The 20405-nt window shown below is 48.9% G+C and overlaps 1 long non-coding RNA gene across 1 annotated transcript; it reads right to left on the bottom strand.

The window, feature by feature from the left end:
* Window positions 1–16: 16 nt before the first annotated feature.
* LOC123380004 lies at window positions 17–19843 on the bottom strand. The gene is made up of 4 exons (XR_006585205.1): window positions 18827–19843; window positions 14940–15125; window positions 11911–12007; window positions 17–2290 (listed from the first exon to the last, which is right to left on the bottom strand). It is a non-coding gene; the product is annotated as an uncharacterized LOC123380004 (long non-coding RNA).
* Between the last annotated feature and the right edge of the window lie 562 nt (window positions 19844–20405).

Genomic DNA, 20405 nt, shown 5'->3' on the forward strand with positions numbered 1-20405 from the left:
GGGGCCTGGAGGGGGCGGAGCCAAGAAAAAGATGAATTAGATTGGGCGGAGCGATACTGTCAATCAGAGGAAAACCTCGCCTCCTATCTCCCATTGGCCATTAGTAACCGAACCTGAATCTAAAGAGGTGCCAGTCACATACGACGAGCTGAGGGCGCCCCCCTGTGGCCTGTACCTGCCCAGAGACGCCCCCACGTGGCTGTCTTCTCTCCAGGCACGTCCATATCCTAAACTGAGTTGAGGCACTATCAAGGGGACGCCCATCTGCAACACATCCTGCGACCAGGGTCTTCTGCTCATTTATTTATTTATTCATTCATTCAGCAGGGTATTTCGTCGTCCTTTGAGCATAGACTCTATTACTGCTGCTGCTACAGCAACAGATTTTTCATTCTCTTGGAGTTAGTTTACTGATGGAGGCTGGCATGAAGTCATCACAACAGAGTATAACAGGTGTGATTATGGAGGAAGGACAGAGTTGCCACAGCACCTGTGAGGGGAATGGCTACGTCTGGCCCTGAGTAAATGACATTTCATCTGAAAGATGAAAAATGAGTAGTAGGTGAAAGATGTGTGTTTGGGGACAGGATGGGGGTGGGGTGGCTGTTTCAGACACAGGGAACACACTTTGCATGAAGTCCCTGTGGCAAGAGAAACGGATATTCACTAAAGGAATCTGAAAGAAGTTCAGAATATCTTGAGTGTAGAGTTAGAGGCCGAGAGGAGCTGAAAGGAGGCTTAGAAGTAGGTGTGGGGGACCAAAAGAGTTGTTTTTAGACTCAAGGCCTTCCTGAGAGCTGGAGCTTGAAGCAGAGGCATTGCCATATCAGATTAGCAGGGCTGCCCTGGAAAGAAGGGGAGGAGGCAAGGGTGGAAGTAGGGAGATGGAGAGAGGACTGTGCAGTCGTCAGGTAGAAGCAGGTGGTGGCTTGGACTAGGGTGGAGGCTGTGGGGATGGAGAAAAGTGGGCAGGTCTTAGATGTTTTAGGAGGTAGAATTCATGAGATTTGTGACTGAGTGTTTGAGAGAGATGTGGTAGATGGAGAACCCCTGGGTTTCTGGATTGACAATGAACTTCTACCTCCTTTGCTTGACAAACATTTACAAAGTGCAATAAACACTCTGAAATAATAGCTTTTGTTTATTAAGCGGTAGATGTTATTATAACCTCATTTTACAAACAAAATTGACGTGTAGAATGGCTTAGGGACTTGCCCCAAGTCATAGTGCAAATAAGTGACAGAGGTAGGATTTGAATCCAGGACTGTATAGCTTTTAGACTCACTCATTCCACTTCATCAGAGACCTAAAGATCACCTAGGTGCTTGTTAAAAACTCAGAATCCTGAGCTACCCATTCCACCTTGGACCTTGGGACTCAATCTCTGGGATATAGGGCCCAGGAATCTGTATCTTAAATAAGCATTCCGGGTGCTTCTGATGCATGCTGAAGTCTGTGAATATCACCGTGTAGCCTTTCACTGTCCTAGTTGGAGAAACATCCCTCCATGGGCCCTCTGAGTCTTCCCCAGCTACACTAAGATTTCTGGGGGGCAGAAAGTAAGGGATCACATACTAGGTGGCCTCAGAAACAAGATGGTCATACTTAATCCTTTGATCATGAAATACCTTAGTTTCAGTCCTGGAAGCTCCATTAGAGCAAATGAAGTCATGGATCTGGTACTTGAAGACATTCCTCTGAGAGAGGTCCATCCTCCCAGCCACAGACATGTGTGGATACATGGGGCTAAGGCAGGGGATGCCATGAGACAAAGGCCCAGATTCTACCTCGGATCTCTTCTCAAGCCCTAGGAACTTCCCGCAACATCATTCAAGGCTCTAGACCACAGAAGGGATCTTGGAGATCATCTTATACAACTGTTCCATTGTAGAGCTAGAAAGCTTGAGGCTTAGGGACAGGACTGCTTGCCCTACAGTCCCCCCTGCCCTGGGGTGCTGGTTGGCATTGGGAAGGGTAGTGTTTTGGCAGGTGGCCTGAGAGCAATACCTCTCCGCCAAAGGCCTGCTCGTTGTAAGGCAGATCTGTGAGGCCGGCACTCCTGTTTGCTCAGCATCTGTGCCAGGCTAGGCCTCGCCCTGGACAAACACAGCCTGCCGAGCGGCAGGCACCAAGCTCCTTTGTTCTTGGGTTGATAGCAAGGCTAGTAGGCCCCGTCCTCACCGGATGTTGGCACCATGGTTCCCACGGGAATGCTTCCTGATCAAGAGGCCGATAGACTGAAGGGCACCGAGGTACTGGCTACAACAGCCTGGGGCAGGAAGGTGACCACCTGCCAACAGAACGGATGTGAGAGAGGAGCAGGTGGAGGTGTGGGGACTGAACGCCAAGCCGGTTAAGGAAAACTGGGACACCTTCATCTCTTTGGGAGCAGGTGGGCAGAAGGTCCAAACCATCTTTCCAGGCTGAGGAGGTACCAAAGAACCCAGGGAGCAGGCTCTGACACTTGATTTGGAATGAAGGGAAAATATCCAGACTGAGGTCAAGGTTCTTCTCACTGAGCCCACCATCCTTTGCCCATTTGAGACTGAAAAAAGCTTAACATGTAAGCAAGAGTTTGAGCTTTGGGATCAGAGAGACCTGAGTGCAAATTTTGGCATGGTCATTCACCAGCTGGGGTATTCACAACAAGAAGCTGAACCTTTCTGAGTCCTAGTACCCACAGGAATGAAGGTGGGGGGATGACCATACCTCCTTGTCTATTGTGATGCTCTGGCTCGAGGGCCAGGAGCATAGCGGGTGCCTGTTATATATATGGTCCCTATGACAATTAATACACAGTGGCCAGAACCTCTCTGGAAACCCTGTCTGTTTGGGGACAACTAGAGGAATTGATCTGGGGCTTAATGCCCCCTGCACCTGTGACCAACTTCACATTGTCTTTTAAAAAGATAGTAAATGTGTGTTCCTGGGCTTGTGGGCTGGAGATTGTTGCAAGAAAGTCAAAACTGGGAGAAGAGAGCTTGGAGGCAATGAAGGATGGCGGGGTTGATTTGATGAGTGGTTTTTGGGCTCCTGTCAAAGACCAGGGTGGAGGCAAGGAGACCAGCAAGGTGACCACAGGCAAGAGTTGATGATGACCGGGCTGGTTGTAGCCCAGTGATCTGAGCAGCAGCATGGGTGCTTATTTATAGGAAGAGAAGTAAAGACTTGAGGAGGAGCAGTTTGGGTGGGGAGGGGCTGGGGGATGAGGACTGAAGGTATCATTTTGGACTGGCTAAGTTTAGGCCTGTCAGACATCCAACTATGCACATGAAGCAGAGAGCTGGCTTCACGGCTCCCACCTCCTCCACTGACCATCTCCCTTGCCATCTATACAGCCTCAACTGTGGTATCTCTCTGTCCCCTGGAGGCTTGATCTCAGGGCTTTTGCACTGGCTCTTCCTTCTGCCTGGGTGCTCTATTTCTCTGCTTTCTCTCAGAATTAAGATCTCTGCTTAGATGTCACCTCCCTAACCAGTTTGCTTTCTTCCCTCCTCTCCTGCACCATCACTGTCTAGCCCATTGCACTATTTAATTTCCATATACTACTTAGCACTAATTGAAGTGATACTGTTTAGTCATTAGCTTACGTGTGTGTTATCTGTCTCCTTTCTAGACTGTAAGCTTCTTGAGAGCAGGGGCTTGCTTTATTTACCACTGAATCCCTGGTATAAGGCCAGTGTGCTGCATGAAGTGGCCCCTCAATGACAATTTACTGACCGAGTCAGTAAGTATGGCCAATATGTGGTGTTTATGCTGCCATTTTTTTCCCCAAGCCCATGGCAGGCCCTGTTCATTGATTCTGAACTCTTTCTTCAACGTGATGCAGACAGCTCTGGTCAACCCATCAGGTTTGGCACAGGAAGTCAAACCTACCTGCCATCCCTGTGGTGAACAAAAGTCCCCTTCTAGCTACCTGTGTGACTTTGTGAGAGTCTTTTAAAGCTGAGTCTTGGACTTCAGCTTCCTCATGTGATGTCTCCTCCGAGATGTAGAGGAGTCTTTCCACCCCTCTTGGATGGGCGGGGCCTCCAGGCTGGAACCTGCTGCCACGTGCAGACAAGGCGCTAGGTTCCTGTCTTTCCCCTGAGTCACAACCGCTCCTGCACCTTCCTCTCCCTCTGTTCGCGCCCCCACCGCCATCCGGCTTTCTCACCAGCCCCAGAAGATGAGGCTACAAGGGACCTTTGATACCTGGCCCAACAAAACCTTCCTTTTCAGATGAGGAAACTGAGATCAGAGAAGGACAGTCACTGGAGCCAGAAATCCAACAAAGACTAGCTGTCCACACCCAGTGTTTGGGCAGCAGCCATCCCTTCCCCGGAACCCTGGCTGGGCCTGGGCACTTGCTGTCAGCACCTCCTCTCCATGATAGGGAGCCGGGGGCCCCACAGCTTCCTTGTACTCAGGCACATTCCCAAGCCCCAGGAGGCGCGCGCGGCCTGGCCTCCCTCCAGGCCCTGGCAGTTGGCGGGAGAAGGATGCCCTGTGGATTCCTGGCTCCTTCCCCCCACTTCCGAGCTGCTTGTTGGAAAGAGGTGAGAAAGGTGCAGGCCTCTTCCTTCACAGTTGCTTTTGGAAATTGCCTCAAGTTGTTTGGACCAGGGCGAGGCTCTAAGCTGTTGCAAAGCCAATTAATACCCTGTTGGCAGTTTCTCGCCTTCGTCCTTGTCCGATCCAACCTGGATCATCCCCTCCACTCTCTTGAAGCTATTCCGCAGCCTCTGACAAGAGCTCCGTTCTGGCTTCCCTTGAGGAAAGGTGGAGGAAGAAATGGATGAGTATTGACTAAATCTCTCTGTGATCTTACGTGGAGGTGCTTTAAATGTCTCCCAGAGAGGGGACGCTTCGGTTGCCTTTGAGCCTGCCTGCACAAAGCCCTTGTTTGCAAACTGTCTTTTCTCGTGGAGCAGCCGCACTTCCTTTTCTAGGAGCTATTTGGGGAAACTCTAATGTTTGCGGGAACAGAGAGCCAGCTCCTGCTCAGGAGGACAGTGAGGACCCAGAGGCATCCAAAAGTGCTAATTAAGGACCAATACCCACAGACATCTGGGGAAAGTTAAAAAAAAAAAAAATGGAAAAGGCTTGGGCTTTCATGTTTAATGAGGAAGGAGGGAATATCAGGGACTAAGGGAAATTTCTGGGAGACAGATTTTGACTTGATATTGAACATTTCAGCTTTCAGCCCACTTATCGAACAGTTACTGTATGCTGTGGGGCACAGACATAAATGGGCGCCAGCCCACTCTGCCCGGGAGAGCGGTCTCAGAAGTCTTCCCGAGGAGGCAGGCACCGAGCTGAGACCAGGCTGAGGCCCGGAGAATAAGAAAGATCAGCAAGGCTTCTTGGCCCTAGAAACACAATGGAAGCACCTGGCGAGCTTTTTGTTTTTTGTTTTCTGTTTTTAAAGAAGGATGCCCACTCCCAGAAAGACTGGTTTGGGGCAGGACCTGAGCACTGATATCTTTGAAAAGCTCCCCAGGTGGGGAGATCATGAAGTATGTGCTGGGGGACAGTCCAGGAGTCACTGGTGACACTGTCAGCAGTAACCACATTGCCGTGTTAGGGAGTCTGGAGCTCAGGTGAGGGAGATGGGAAGCCCCTGGTGGGTTTCAAGGTTCAAGCAGGGGATTAAGTCAGTCCCATTTGCTTTTTAAAATTATGCCTTTTAGTCTAGCTTTCCCCCACTCCCCTCCCTTACACTCACCTGCTGTAGAAGGGTCCCTACAGAGGCCCACTCAGGACCACCAGAATCAATGAGGCCTCTGTCTGGGGCTCTCCTTTCTCCTGCCAGGCCCGGCCTCAGTGCCGGGGCAGTGTGGGTCCTTTGTACCTGCCTCAGGTGGGGAAGGGTCATCAGGATGCCCAGCCCCTTTTCCTTGCTTGTCTTCTCTCCCCAGCACCTGCCCAGGTAGTGGCTCTGGCCAATTCATCCTGGGCTTCTCTCCCAGCCCAGCCAGAAATGGTGCCACATCCACCTTAGGGTTCCAGCAGGTACTATCCAGGCGAGGCATCTTCTCCTCTCTGTTTTCCAAAGCTACCACTCTTGGGTCAGACCTAACGGCCTTTTCCCTCTCAGAAAGCTTTTTTTTTTTTTTTCAGCCCTTTCCAGGTCTCTGCTGCTGCTCCCAGAACCCTCCATGCGATGCCCCTCCTACTTCCCTCCAGAAGGAGAACACAGTGAGAGAAAGCAGGGCTTCAGAGCCCATGGCACTTGGCTTAGAAATCTGACACCACCTCTCTTGAGCTTTGTGACCTCGGGCAAGTCACTTCAACTCTTTGATTCTGTTTTTTCACTTGGAAAACTACACAATCTCATGGGACAGTTCTGAGCATTAAATGAGAGAAGTATGTAAAGGCTTGAATGGAGTACCTAGTACCTAGTAGGTCTTCAATAAATGCTAGTACCACTCACTATCATCATCATCATCATCATCATTGTTGCTAGTACGGAGCCTGAGAGGGTGAGGGTTTCCACCTCCTACAGGGATGCAGCCATGCCACCAGATAGGTGGGGTCTCAGCCTTCATGCAGTTTCCAGTCAAAGAGATCTACGATGTTACAAAGCACATTTGGGAGGCCAGCAAGGCTGTGCTCAGAAGACGCTATGGCCTCTGAAATATTGACACTGACTTACCCAAGTAAGGGAAGGGAGGAGAAGCAGCAGGGCCAGAAGAGGCGGAAAGAATCACACTGACGTGGGGCACCTGGTTGGCTCAGGCAGTGAAGCGTCGTGGAATCAAGCCCCAGGTCGGGCTCTTCACTGTCAGTGTGGAGCCTGTTTGGGATTCTCTCTCTCCCTCTCTCTGCCCCTCCCCCCTCTCTCAAAATAAATAATTTTTTAAAAATCTTAAAAAAAAAAAAAAAGAATCACACCGATGTGCAGTAAGGAATGAGATACTTCCCCCATATCTTCTCACACGATTGCAGAACCCAACAAGTATGCTGAATTACTCCCAAATGCTGTGATTCCCCAGACTCGATCTGCAGATCCACAGACTTTTGTCGGGCTCATACTACACAGTGTCCCTGGGGGACACCACCTTTGCCTAATGGCTCTTTTCCATGTCCCAGATCCCGCCTGTCCACTGGCTCCTGGACATGTCTCCGTTTCGGTATCAAATCCAACATGTCCTCAAATCCAGTATGTCCAAAATTATACTCCTCTTCCTTCTCCCCCAGCCCCACCAGTTCCTTCTGGGTCTGTATCTCAGCGAGGGACAGACAGTTCCATCTACCAGGTGCCCACACCCAAAACCAGAATGCCCATGTAGACTACTGTCCTTCCTTCACACATCCTATTAGTCATCAGTCATGACAGATTTTAGCCACTTAAAGTCTCTTTTCACGCTCTCTCGTGGTTCATATCCTCATATCCATATTAACTACTGCCCTGGTGTAAGCTAGTCCTTCCTCTCCTGCCTGTTTGGTGGCAGTTACCTTCCAACTGGTCCCCAAACTTTTGACTACTATGATATTTTGTAAATTATCATTTGTGATTAAGTGAAGCACCTCCACCAGCCACCTATCCTTGGATAGAGAGTCAGAATGTGGGCTCTGAAATCAAACAGGTTGGGTTTAAGTCCTATCACTCACTAGCAGTGTGAATTTGAGCAAGTTATATAACCTCTCTGAGCCTCAGTTCCTCACCTGGAAAACAGGCATACCTATGTGGTCACGGTGGCTATTTTTGTCTGCCCCCAATATACTCCTTCCTTCTCGCTCTTCCTTTGGGTCACCACTCCTCCTCAACTCCACAGAGAAGAACTGCCAATACACAACCTGATCCCTGATCACAGGGGTGGGCATTGGCCCAAATCAGGCCAGTTGGAGCCTTCTCTTGGGAACTGGACTCTTGTGAGAAGTCACAGGGACTGAAGGTAGCTGGTGCTGAGCCAGTAAAGCAGTACCCTCTAGACAAGGTCCACACAGAGCCGTGGCAAGCCCTGGTCCTGTCCCAGTCCGTCCCAAATCCTGGCCTGGCTACTCATCTTTTTCTTCAATTCTGTGAACTACCCAATGTCTTCCCAACATATTCTCTCTCTCTCTTTCCCTCCCCACCTCCCTTCTCACCTCTGCTCTTCCTCTCTCCTTTTTTGCTTAAATTAGGGCCTATTTCTGGCCCTATATCCTAAAATCTACACTATAGCACTGTTGCCAGGATGAAATGGGCCATGCCCATCAAGCCCAGTTCCAAGAATGTTAGCTTAGGGTTGTCCTGGAACCAAAGCCTGCTTGGAGGTGAGGCTCAGTGGGGGCCATTCAGGGCACCTGGGGCATTGAGTAGATGGTGAGCCATGTAAGGGCAAAGAATGCCTCTGGCTGCGGACCACTGACCCCCCAGCCTGCGCAGTGTCTGACATCTAGCATCTAGCATCTAGTAAACACCTGCCGACTGTTGATGTTCAGAGTCTACAGATATAGCCACCTGCCATGCTTGCAGAGGGGATCATCCTTGTAAAACCTGGCCGGCCTGTGGTTATTAGAAGTGCCAGAGTCACCGCTCCTACAAGAGCAGTCCTGGCCTCCAGCTCAGAACTGGTCTTTTTAGGAACTGCTCGGGCTTCAGTGTGGTGGCCCTGCAAAGCTGTTATTTTTTTCTCTTCAAGATCAGCTCAATCCCCCCACTTTGGGAAACTGCTTCTGCCCCAGTCCAATTTGGTGATTCTAGTGAACCCTCCGGTCAGTGTACCCCATGCCATGGTCCCAGGGGTGATCCAGGGATCAGGGGAGACCATGGAGGTGCCTTCATTTCCCAGGCAGCTGTTGTGAATTGGGGCTTGCTGGTTGCCATCCTCCTTAAACATGGAGACGGTCTGGTTACTACAAAATGAGATAGAAGAGAAGGACAGAAGAAAAAAGAAGACTTGCCATTGTCACTGAGTTCCTCCATCCAGTCTGCTTCTGGGACCAACCCCTTCCAAGCAAAGGATTGGCTTGTTTCTTTTTTTTTTTAATTTTATTTATTTATTTTGAGAAAGAGAGAGAGAGAGAGAGAGAGAGAGAGAGAGAGAAGAGAGAACAAGCACAAATAAGGGAGGGGCAGAGAGAGAAGGAGAGAAAGAGAATTCCAAGCAGGCTCTGCACTGTGAGTACAGAGCACCCTGTGTGGGGCTCAAACTCATTGACACATAAGATCATGACCTAAGCTGAAATCAAGAGTCAGATGCTTAACCGACTGAGCCACCCAGGCGCCCCTCATTTCTTCATTTAACAAACTTTCACTGAGCTTTTAGTGCATGAAGTAAGATAGTGTCACTGTCCTTGACAGAATAATTACGTTATGACAGGCATGTATGTATGTGTGCACGTACACACACGTGCACACACCCACACACTCACTGTGGATCATGGAGGAGGCACAAAAGCAAGAGGGCCAACATAGGGTGGGGGCAGCTTAACAAAGACTCCCAGAGTGGCTTTGAATGCCACCGGTAGAAGTAATCCTCAGTGGGTCTACTCTTTAAGGTAAGAGGCTAAGCCTCCGAGGCCAATCAGTTGGAAATCCTGTGTGGACTTCTTTCTAAGAGAAGCCTTTGTCATATGAGCATGCTGCTGAGCTGCAGGCCTCCACCTGGGCGGTGGCACAGTGCTGGAAGGGAACCACTGAAGGCTGATGCCCTGAGCTGTCCCCCACCACAGATCTCCCATTGTGTCCTGTCATTTCCTCCGGAAGTTTCAATGTTGGAAGGCGGCCCTGACCTACCTCTTCAGGTTGATCAAATGGCCCAATTATCTATCTAGGATCCCAGATTGTCTTGAACTGAATGGGTGTAAGGGGTTGGGGGTGGGCTGTCTAGAAAAGAAAGTGCCAGAGGGAGGCCAGCCATCCACAAGCTGTTAGCCGGAGCCGGCTGCCCACAAAGGGTCCCTTTGTTATTGCAGGAGGTGTTGTCACAAGAGCTTGGCCACAACTCATGAAGCACATCCAGGAACTGTTTTCGTGAAAGGGCTGGCAGGGAGCACTGTCTGGTGGCCTGGAACAGACTCTGATCTTGAGGGGACTGGGAGGGGAACACCCCCCAGGCTACCCGGCACCACCTGTGCCTGGAGCTGGCCGTCCTGTGGGCAGTGACCAGCAAGCATGTCCAGGACTCCACAGTGAAAGCACCAGAGCTTCTCAGGGAAGGGATTCTGGGCTGTGGTCAGCTCCCTCTGGAACCTTCTGAGGGCTCCGACTTCTATCTTAAACCTCGTTACTGCAGCAACAATTGCAGTTCTTCCCCTGTGACTTGCAACACACAGGCTCTCCAGCCACCGGTCAAATCCACACTGACCTCAGCAGAGCACCAGAAATCTGAACAGTCTGGATAGGAAATTGATTTGAATTGCCACTCTTATAGCTAGTGTGACTGTATAACTTATCTTTCGAACCTAAACACTCCCAAGGAGTGTCAAAGGAGGTGCTATTAATGATTTTACTGGGACAACTGTCGTGAACAGGCAAACCTAGAAGTCTGGGCTTCCTATTTATTCCCTCCAACAAAAGGTGAGGACAAGAGGATAATGCCTTGAAGCATATCGTTGGTGGAGATGGCCAGCAAACCTGTCCAAATTCCTAGTGTGCTTTCTGCTTCTTACCCCATGTTTTGTAACAGGATGTTCTGAATTAATAATGGCACAGATTGCCTTAGCAACCTCCATCCAGACTTTGCTGAGGACTTCATAGCCAAGAACATAGTCTAGATGCATTCCTGTGTAACTATTCTCCCATTGTTTTTACCACGAGAGGCTATTGAGCACAGAAGCGAAGATAGGCTTGTACATGTGAGATCTGGCAAGGCGAGGGCACAGAGCAATAGAAACTCCGTTACACTGCTAGTGCATAAATTGCACAATGAATCTGAAGAGCACAATGCCCTCAGCCCAGTTGGTCTACTCCTGGGTGTATACCCTTGTGAAACTCTCATGTGTGTGCAGAAAGAAAGCTGAGCAAAAAATCCATACAGCAGTATTGTCTGTCATAGTAAAAAAAAAAATTGAGGGCAACCCAAAGGTCCATCAACTGAGTCATGGATTTTAAAAAGGAATGATAAAAACAGTCTGATTTTAAAATGGGCAGAAGATCTAAATAGACATTTTCCAAAGGAGACATACAGATGGCCAAGGGGTACATGAAAAGGTGGTCAATATCACTAGTGATCAGGAAAATGCAAATCAAAACCATAATGAGGTACCACCTCATACGTGTTAGAATGGCTATTATCAAAAGTGTAAGAGATAACAGGGGTTGGTGAGAATGTGGAGAAAAGAGAATCATTATGCATTTCTATGGTAGGAATGTAAACTGGTGCAGCCATCATGGAAAACAGTATGGAGATTCCTCAAAAACACTGAAAATGGAACTATCATGTCATCCACCAAGTCATATCATTCTGGATAATTCCAAAGGAAATGAAATCATGATCTCGAAAAGATATATCTGCACCCCTATGTACATAGCATCATCATTTATAATAGCCAAGATAGGAAAACAGCTCAAGTATCCATTGACAAATAAAAGGATAAAGAAAATGCAGTAATATATACAATGGACTATTATTCAGTCACATAAAAGAAAGAAATCCTGCCCTTTGCAACAACATGGATGGACCTAAAGTGAGATAAGTCAGACTGGGAAAGACAAATACTACATGATCTCATTTACACGTGGAATCTAAAAAACAGAAAACACAAAGAAAGCAAACTGAGATTCAGAGAACAGATTGGTTATTGTCAGAGGCCAGGGGTGGGGAGATGGGTGAAATGGCTTAGGGTCGTCAAAAGGTACAAACTTCCAGTTATAAGATAAATAAGTCCTAATGATGTCATGTATAGTATGATGGCCTTAGCTAATAATACTGAATCATATATTTGAAAGTTGCTAAAAGAGTAGATCTTAAAAGTTCTTGTCACAGAAAAAAATGGTACCTGTATGTGGTGATGGACATTCATTAGACTTCTTGTAGTGATCATTTCACAGTATATACAAATATCAAATCATTACGTTGACACTAAGCACCTGAAACTAATACAAAGATAAATGTCAATTGTAGCTTAGCTTTAAAAAATAAGTTTCAAGGGGTGCCTGGGTGGCTCAGTCAGTTAAGTATCTGACTCTTGATTCTGGCTCAGGTCATGATCTCATGGTTAGTGGGTTCGAGGCCCGTCAGTGCCGAACTTTCTTGGGATTCTCACTCTCTCCTCTCTCTCTGCTTCTCCCCCATTTGTGCCTTCTCTCTTTCTCAACACAAATAAACTTCTAAAAATTTAAAAATAAAAAATAAATTTTAAAAAGTGATGATAATAGGTAGGTTGGAGATATATGCATCAACGTGGATAAATGTCAAAAACAATATTGAGAAAAAAATGCAAGTGGCAGCAGGATTTCTTTCTTGTGACACTGTGTATAAAAGGTCTAAACATACAGTAGGGGACTGCATGCTGTTTACGAATTCTTGTATAGATGCTAAACATATATAAAGATGCATGAAAATGATAAACACCAACTCCGGGAGAGCGGTTGTAGGGGAGAGGAAAGGGAGTCAGCAGAGGAATCCAGAGGCCTCCACTGTGTAATATTTTTTAGCTGGATGTTGAACAACACTCATCCTTGGCTTTCTTGGGACAGGTCTGCATACCTAACTTCAGGTGCCTCTGACACACAACTTAACCTCTCAGTGTACCCATTTCTTTCTCTGTAATGGGGGTACACCTTATAACCATCTCATGGGGTGGCCGTGAAAACCCTTCCATAACCTTTTACAAGGATTTGCTGTGTTCCCTACAAAAAGGTGCCATCTTGGCTCCTTTGGCAATAACCCTGGAGGCAGGTGCTCCAGAAATGGAGACGAGACTGAGTGTGTGCCCATGACTAGACCCGTGGCCTGGGGTGCAGCTGGGCCTGTGTGGTGTGACCACTTGCAAAGACGCCCTGCCCCCGCCCTTAGTGTCCCCTGGCTGGGTACACTGCTCAATAAATCTCTCCTTATTTCCCTTTCTCTCCCTCCTTTCTTCCTGTTCCTCCTCTTGCTCACTCATGGGACGAGAGAGGTGGATGCCACAGTCACACAACTATTAAGTGGCAAAGCTAGGATTCTGATCCAGGTGTCTCAAAGACGAAGCTCTTCCCAAATAAGCTGGGGGTCCACAATCTTACTTACCTTAGTACCACCTGGGGATTTTTAAAAACCACCAGATTCCTGGACCCTCCCCTGGAATCTCCAGAAACCCTGACCACACGGCTCCCTAGGTGATGCTGATTCCCAGCCAGGGCTTCGGGCTCACATATTCCAGTTCCTATGTGCTCTGCCCTTCCCACTTACCTCACCAATCCAAGCGTCCTTGCGCTATGACTCCTCACCAGCCCAGAGACCCTGAGTCCATGAACTTCTTGACAGCATAGTATGAACCTTTCATCCTTATGTCCCCAACATACACAATGGTCTCTGGCATGGTTTTGGAAGAGTGCCCAGAACTCTGCAAGACGGAAGAACTGAGAGCAAGAAGAGGGTTTCAGGGAGGCAGACAGACTTGGCTTGCCCTGCATCAGATGTCGACTAACAGAAAGGGCCACACAACTATTGAGCGCCCCACTGGACGAAGTGTTCCTGAAGAAGCAGAGGCTGACGCTTCCTAAAGAGCTATTTCCTATGTCCAGATCCCGCTTATCTCACCACCACCAGTAAAGTGGGAATTTCCTCTTCACATTTCTTATTCCTAGAGATCTGGCATTTCCATGCAGGAAGGTAACAGGAGATCATCTACTCCAGCCTCCAGCCAACCTGTATGTACAGAAATGTTCTCAGCAGAAGCTCTGCACTTTCCACGGTGGGACCTTGCCCTTCATTGTGTAGGCAGCCTGCACAGCTTTGATTCTTGAAAATTCCTTCCTTCCTTGGGTCAAAGTTCATGCTCTGCAACCCCTGTCAACTGGCCCTGTTCTGCCTTCTGGAGTGGCTTTATTCTTGTGTTCCACACATAGGGTCTTGTAGGCCACAGGAAGGGGTTTGGGTTTTATTTCAAGCGAAATGGGAAACAAATAAAGTGGTATTAAACAGGGTGTGGCAACATGATCTGACTTATGGTTTAACAAAAAATTTTTTTAATGTTTGTTTATTTTTGAGAGAGAGAGACTGAGAACGAGCAGAGGAGGGGCAGAGAGAAAGACACAGAATCCGAAGCAGGCTCCAGGCTCCCAGCTGTCAGCACAGAGCCCAACGTGGGGTTCAAACTCACCAATCGCAAGATCATGATCTGAGCTGAAGCTGGACACTTAACCGACTGAGCCACCCAAGCACCCCTGACTTATGGTTTTAAAAGAACATTCTGGCACTGTATGGAGTCTGGTACTGTATGGTACGGGAATAAGAGTAGAACCCACAGGGTGCGTTGGTGATCACTCAGACCAGAGATAATGTGGCTTGGGCAATGGCCTGACAGTGAGGGTGGATTTGGGATGGGTTTCAGATCCAGAACCCACAGAATTTGCTGATGTCTTAGATGTGGGTATGCAAGCATGAACTTGGCGTAAGAGAATCGGGATCTTTACGTGTCATCTTGTTTTAGGTACCCTTTTTTAAAAAATTAACAAAACTGGGGCAACTGTTGAGTCATTTCCGCCTGAGAAGAAAAGAAGAGAAGCTTGGGAAGGAAGGGACAGGTTGGGTTTCCCCGATTTACCCTGCTCTTCTGCCAGGCGCCTATCTGGTCTTCTCCCCCGCCACCCCAGCCTCACCCAGCTCTCACACACAGCCTCTGCAAGGCAGAGGGACCAACAGCAACGGAGGCCAAGCCTGGCTGGATTACCAAAACAGACCTGAGCTTTACTGTTCTAGGGCTCGCAGAACCTCAAACTTTAAGAAGTTCAGCGAACGTCCACTAGAGGGCACTGCAGGGCTGCCCAGAAAAGACAACCCCAGGACGGACTTTCCACTTTCCATTAGCAAAGAAGTACTTACTCTGTATTGAGCACACGTTTAGGCGAAGCCCTGGGTTAAACACTGAGATACGAAGATCGGGGCACAGGTGCTGTCCACTGCCGAGTTGGGGAAGCAGGGACGGGCTCTGGGCCCGCGGAGGTCGGTGAGGTGGTGGTATCCAGGCAGGGGGCAGTCTGTGTCTTTTTCTTGCTTCTGTGGACTTAACTGTAAGACATACACTTACATACAACACATTAACAGCACACATACACAACTGCACGCACCCCGCAGTCCCGCGAGGGCTGCAGAGGAGATAGGCTAGAACTCTGAGAATACTGGGGAGTAGAGGAATGGTGAGTTTACAACTCGAGAACACAGCCCTACCGCCCCCAAACAATCCACACATCATTAGCGTCACTGTAAAAAAGCCTATTAAAACACACACATGCTAACCACATGTGACCCAAGGTTACATGAACTCATCGACACCCACTAACACATTAGCACAGATTTACTGAGCCCTGTGGGTGGGGTGGGGTAATCTTCTGTCAGAGGGTCACAGGGGAGAAGAATGAGAGCCAGCCTTTCAGGAATGCTGACGATGTGCAGACACCATTCCAGGGGCTCGTGCGCTTTCTTTTCTTAATGCCCACAGCCCCATGGCACTGTGGGCAGGGATATATCCCCAGTTTACAGAGGGGGACACCAAGGCTCCGAGAAGTGAGGGGGCTCTCCCAGGATCACATAGCTAACACAGGCAGAGGAGCGGCGATTAAATGCTGCCCTGAAGGAACTCACAGTTGGGAGACATGTTACATAAAAAGATCACAAGAGGGGCCAGCAAAGAGCAACTTCATTTTCTCTTTCTGTCTGCCTCTCTTTCTAAGAACTTAACATGCTTAATGGCAGAGCTTCTCCTGAGACGGAAGGGGAAGCCCTCCTCCAGGCTGCCCCACTCTCAAGTCTGCAGTGTCTCTGCATTATCTGAGATGCCAGCAGCTCTGTCTCCTGAACCATACGACTGGCCGATATTATGGTGCTGAAGGCTTCAGTCGTGGGGTTGGTGGCAAGCTCCCACGGGACGCTCACAATGAGACCCTTCAGTTCTCCAGTAAGGTCATGCCGTCTGCAGCAGAGAACTATTCATCAACCAGCAAAACAAAACAAACTTCCAGAGGACACCAAGTGACCATGCGGCCAGAACTTCCCATCGTGAGCTGGGTCTGGTCGGACCCTCCACGTTGTAAGGTCCAGCAAGCCCAGCATCAGCCTCTTGTACATGGAAATGGTACCACCGCACTGAGCCTGGGCAGGAACAGAAGGCACGGGCAATCTGCGGGGCCCCCATCGCTGTTTTCCCAATGCACCTCCCTCAGCTCACACCCAAGGCTATAGGGATTCTGTCCACCCAGCTGAAGGAGGACTAAAAAGCCAGAGCTGGGGTTACAGATGAGCCAGCTTCCTAGGTATGTGCCAACTAAAATTGATGGTAAGTGCACTACAGCCGCTCTTAGGAGAGACCTTTTGGAAAAAAAAAAAAAAAAAAAAAAAAAACAGGGCGAAAACCCTCCAGTAAATTGACAGAGTTATGGATGGTCCCTCTCATCATTTCCTTTGTGTGGATACAGAAGTGTCCCGAAGTGAAAATATGTGCAATGCATGGGTGATGGCTAATGGCGTGGCTGGTCAGGGGCCTGGAAGGAAAAGAGATCGGAAGATGAGGATAGCGAGGGCAGGGGTAGAGGATGCAGGTAGACATACGAGAATAGGCAGACATGTGAAGATCTCTGTGTCACATGTTAACTCCCACCAGAGAGCATCTACTATGGAAGAGGCACGGAGGAACCTAGTACATGAAATGACCCAACTGATATCAGTCAGTCTCTGTCATTAGACACCCCGGTGCCGGCACGATGGGCACAGTGGCCACAGTGCAAACATGCAGGTCACACATGGACCCCACAGCCTGATTCTCCTTACCTAAGCCCCATCCAGGTGCTTCTAGGTACCCCATCTAGGTACTTCCTCCCCTGAATGCCAACCTTCCAGGTCAGTGAAATTAGAGAGGCTCATAAGAGTCACCACCAGGGGGCACTGGTTGAGCAGTTACATCCTTGAGAGGGGAAATGACCCACCAAAAGTGGAGAAACTCCAATGTGGGGAGGAATGCATGTTTCTCTTGTCCTAGTTACAGACAGTGGAGCCATGGAAATTCCAGGAATTAGGGAGCTGGGGTGAGAAAATCAGCCTCTACCCAGGACGGGCCAAGTGAAGAAGGCTCCTCAAATATCTAAGAGGAATTTAAGGAGCTTGACTAGTGTTGAATCTGGGTAAAGGGAAAGGTATTTCCTTCCCCCCCCCCATCCATCCTTCCTTCCTTCCTTCCTTCCTTCCTTCCTCCCTCCCTCCCTCCCTCCCTCCCCAAACCCTCCCTCCCTCCTTCCCTTCCTTCTTTCTTTCTTCCCTCTATTTTGTGGTTTAAGAATATACCATATTATACTAGGATTTTAAGGTTTTCCAAGTACCCCCAGGTAGACTTTCTCAGTTAAGTCTAGCCTCAAACAACCTTGAGAAGTAGGTATTGCCACTCTCATCTCATTGAGAGGCAGGCTCAGAGACCTTAGTTGACTTGTTTAAGGTGACACAGCTGGCAGAGGCTGGACCTGAACCCACGACCTTTGAAACCTGAATGACTTGGATTCGGACTCATGTCACCACAGTTGGATTTGTGGCCCTAAACAAGAGCCTCAGGCTTTCTCCCTCTATTAACGTTCACAGCACACTGCTGCATGTGGACAGAGGTGGGGGGCCTGGCCTTTAGCCAAGGTGGGGCTCAGCACTGCCCAGCAGCCTGACCATAATCCTCTAAACCCAGTGCCCTTCCACTCTGACTGCACAACAGCGTCTCCCAGGGAGCTTCCAAATGATGTCAGCCCCAGCCCACCCAGGCTGAGCGTGGGGCCCTCAGGAGCACAGCAGGTCAAGGACCCCATCCTCCCGTAACTGAGGGGCAGAGCTGATGATCTGTTCACTTCTGGGTGCTCCCTCGCCAGCACAGAGCGGGGGCTTACATGGCTGATGCAAGTTTATCCCATTTCTTTCTTCGTGAAGCTCCAGGGCAGTTGACTCAGAGAGAAACTGAGGCACGGAGAGCCCCACCCTCACCCCCAGGACGGACAGAGGATCCCATCAAGCCATGGAAGTCGATCAAAGTCTCAGGCTCTTAATCACCGTACTAGAAGCCACTTGGCATAAAGGCCCTGGGCTCAGGGCTAGACTCTGCCTCTTTATCTGTGAGACCTCACATCAGTTAACTTCTCTATAAAATGAAGATAATACCCACTTACCAAGATTGTTTTGAAGGTTCAGTTAAAACCATCTATAGACAGATGCTTTGATAACCTTGAATCCCTAATACAAAATCGTATATTCCTTTTTTTAAAAACTTTAAATGGTACTTAGTTTTTGAAACAAGAAATAGATGTATATGGACAAAATTTAAAAAAATAAAGGACCCCCCTTCCCTTGTCCCTGGCAACAATTTCCGCCCCTGGGTGGCAACTGCCATTACCAGTTTCTGTGTGGTAGCTAATGTATTCCTAACAGGAGCTCAGTTGAGCCAGGCAATCCCTATGTAGGCCATGAGGCCTCCCAGAATGTGCCAGATTCAGGCTCATCTAATGTTATGGAGCACTTACTACCTGCCAGGCTCTTTGACACACAGCCTCTCTTTTGATGATCAAACACAAGAGAAAAAAACAGCGATAACAAAAACAAAACAGTGATCCCACCAGGGCCCAAATCCAGGTCCTCTGACTCATTTAGAGGAACCACGGGCTCTACAGGCTCTACCATCCCAGAAACCCCGCCCACACTTCCCCCGCCAGCCCTCCCCCCACCCCCCCACAAGCCACAGCCCAGCTCACCCAGTCACTGTGGTGCTGGAGTGGCCAGTTCTTCACCGTCCTTGGATTGTCTGCACATCCCTTACGCGCCTCGTGTGTGTGAATATGGCCTGCTTGAGCAAGCCTTTCCTTTCTAAGGAGGCTTGGCAGTCGTCCCCTGAGGAAGGCCGCCCGTGTGATACCTCCTGTGGGCCTCCCAGTGCCCCAGTCAGCGTGGGTCCCATGAGGAAACGTCCCAGCCCCCTTGGCTGGACTGCATGGGCTTCAGCTCAGGCAGCTGGAATCAAGGCCTCTTTCCACACAACCCCCTCCCCACTGCACAATCACTCTGATCCTGTTCTCCGTGGAATCTTCTCCCCTGCCCCACAGGAGGCTGCCACAATCCAGGTGGGAACGCCAGAGGCCACAGGGCCCGGAATGTAGAACCTCAATGTAGAACCCGGAATGTAGACCCTCAAGCCAACCTCTCATCCAGTACCTGGCTGTCCTCAGTTTTACACAGCAGCCAAAGGACCACCAGAAAGAACTCAGCACTCCTGATCCCTAGGACCTAGGACCTGCTGCCCCCATCGCCCTCTGGGAGCAAGATCTCGGCCTTCTGTGTTTCCTGAGACTGGAGGACAGTCACATGGGGGAATATGTAGGCCCCTGATACTCTTCTGTTCCACATGAGGAAAGGGGGTCTTGAGATAATGGTTTGCATCTGGGATGGAGTGTCTCATTTAAAACAGATGAACCCTGTTGGAAGTCAGCCTCTCCCTTCTGAGAAGCTGGAGAAGGTTCTCCAGGGTTGTGGCTTGAATGACAGGAAAGGACAGAGATAGGCAGGAAGGCTGGGCCAAGGAGAGGTTGGGAGGAGGCTGTAGGAGAGGGGGAAGGAAGAGAAGGACGAGGGAGACACCTGGTGGGATGGCTTTTGAAATAGAGAATGAGCAAGTGACAGAGAATGGGAACCCCACAAAAGACTTCCTGGTGGGTCTCCTCTTCTTGAAAGGTCATTCATTAATCAATCAATCAATCAATCAGCATTCACATGGCCCATCCCTCCCACTCAGCTTTCAAGAAAGTTTAGATTTTCATGCTATTAGTTAACTTCCTATCCTATTCCTTTTTTTTTTTTTTTAAACCTGACAACAAAGAGAATTTTAGGATTTTGGAATTATCTACCTGAGTGGAATCCCCACACTCCACCCTGACCCTGACAAACAAAGAATCTGAAAAGACATAAAGGGTGTTAATGAGGGGAAATGAGCTATTCTGTTGGGGTGATTCTGCCTTTTAAAGTAGCGCATCCTCATTTAGCCTCGCCTCTTCTCAGTTTCCTCATTTGTACAGCAGGGATGTTAACAATATAATACCCCACAGGTTTGTTGCCAGGATGAAATGAAACAAAGTATGGACAGTGTTGAGCACAGTGTCCGATGCACAATAAGCACCCCTTAAATGTTAACTGTCATTGCATAATAGACAAATCACTTCCAAAGCTAAGGAACAGTTTGTCACAGTTTGGTCCCTTTCTGCATCTTGATTTTCACAGCTCCTAATTGTTCACAAGCTAAATTTTCACTCACAGGAAGCATTTCTCATAGAATCTCTTTGA

The sequence above is a fragment of the Felis catus genome, chromosome C2 (genome assembly GCF_018350175.1).
Source record: "Felis catus isolate Fca126 chromosome C2, F.catus_Fca126_mat1.0, whole genome shotgun sequence".
In the NCBI taxonomy this organism is placed as follows: domain Eukaryota; kingdom Metazoa; phylum Chordata; class Mammalia; order Carnivora; family Felidae; genus Felis; species Felis catus.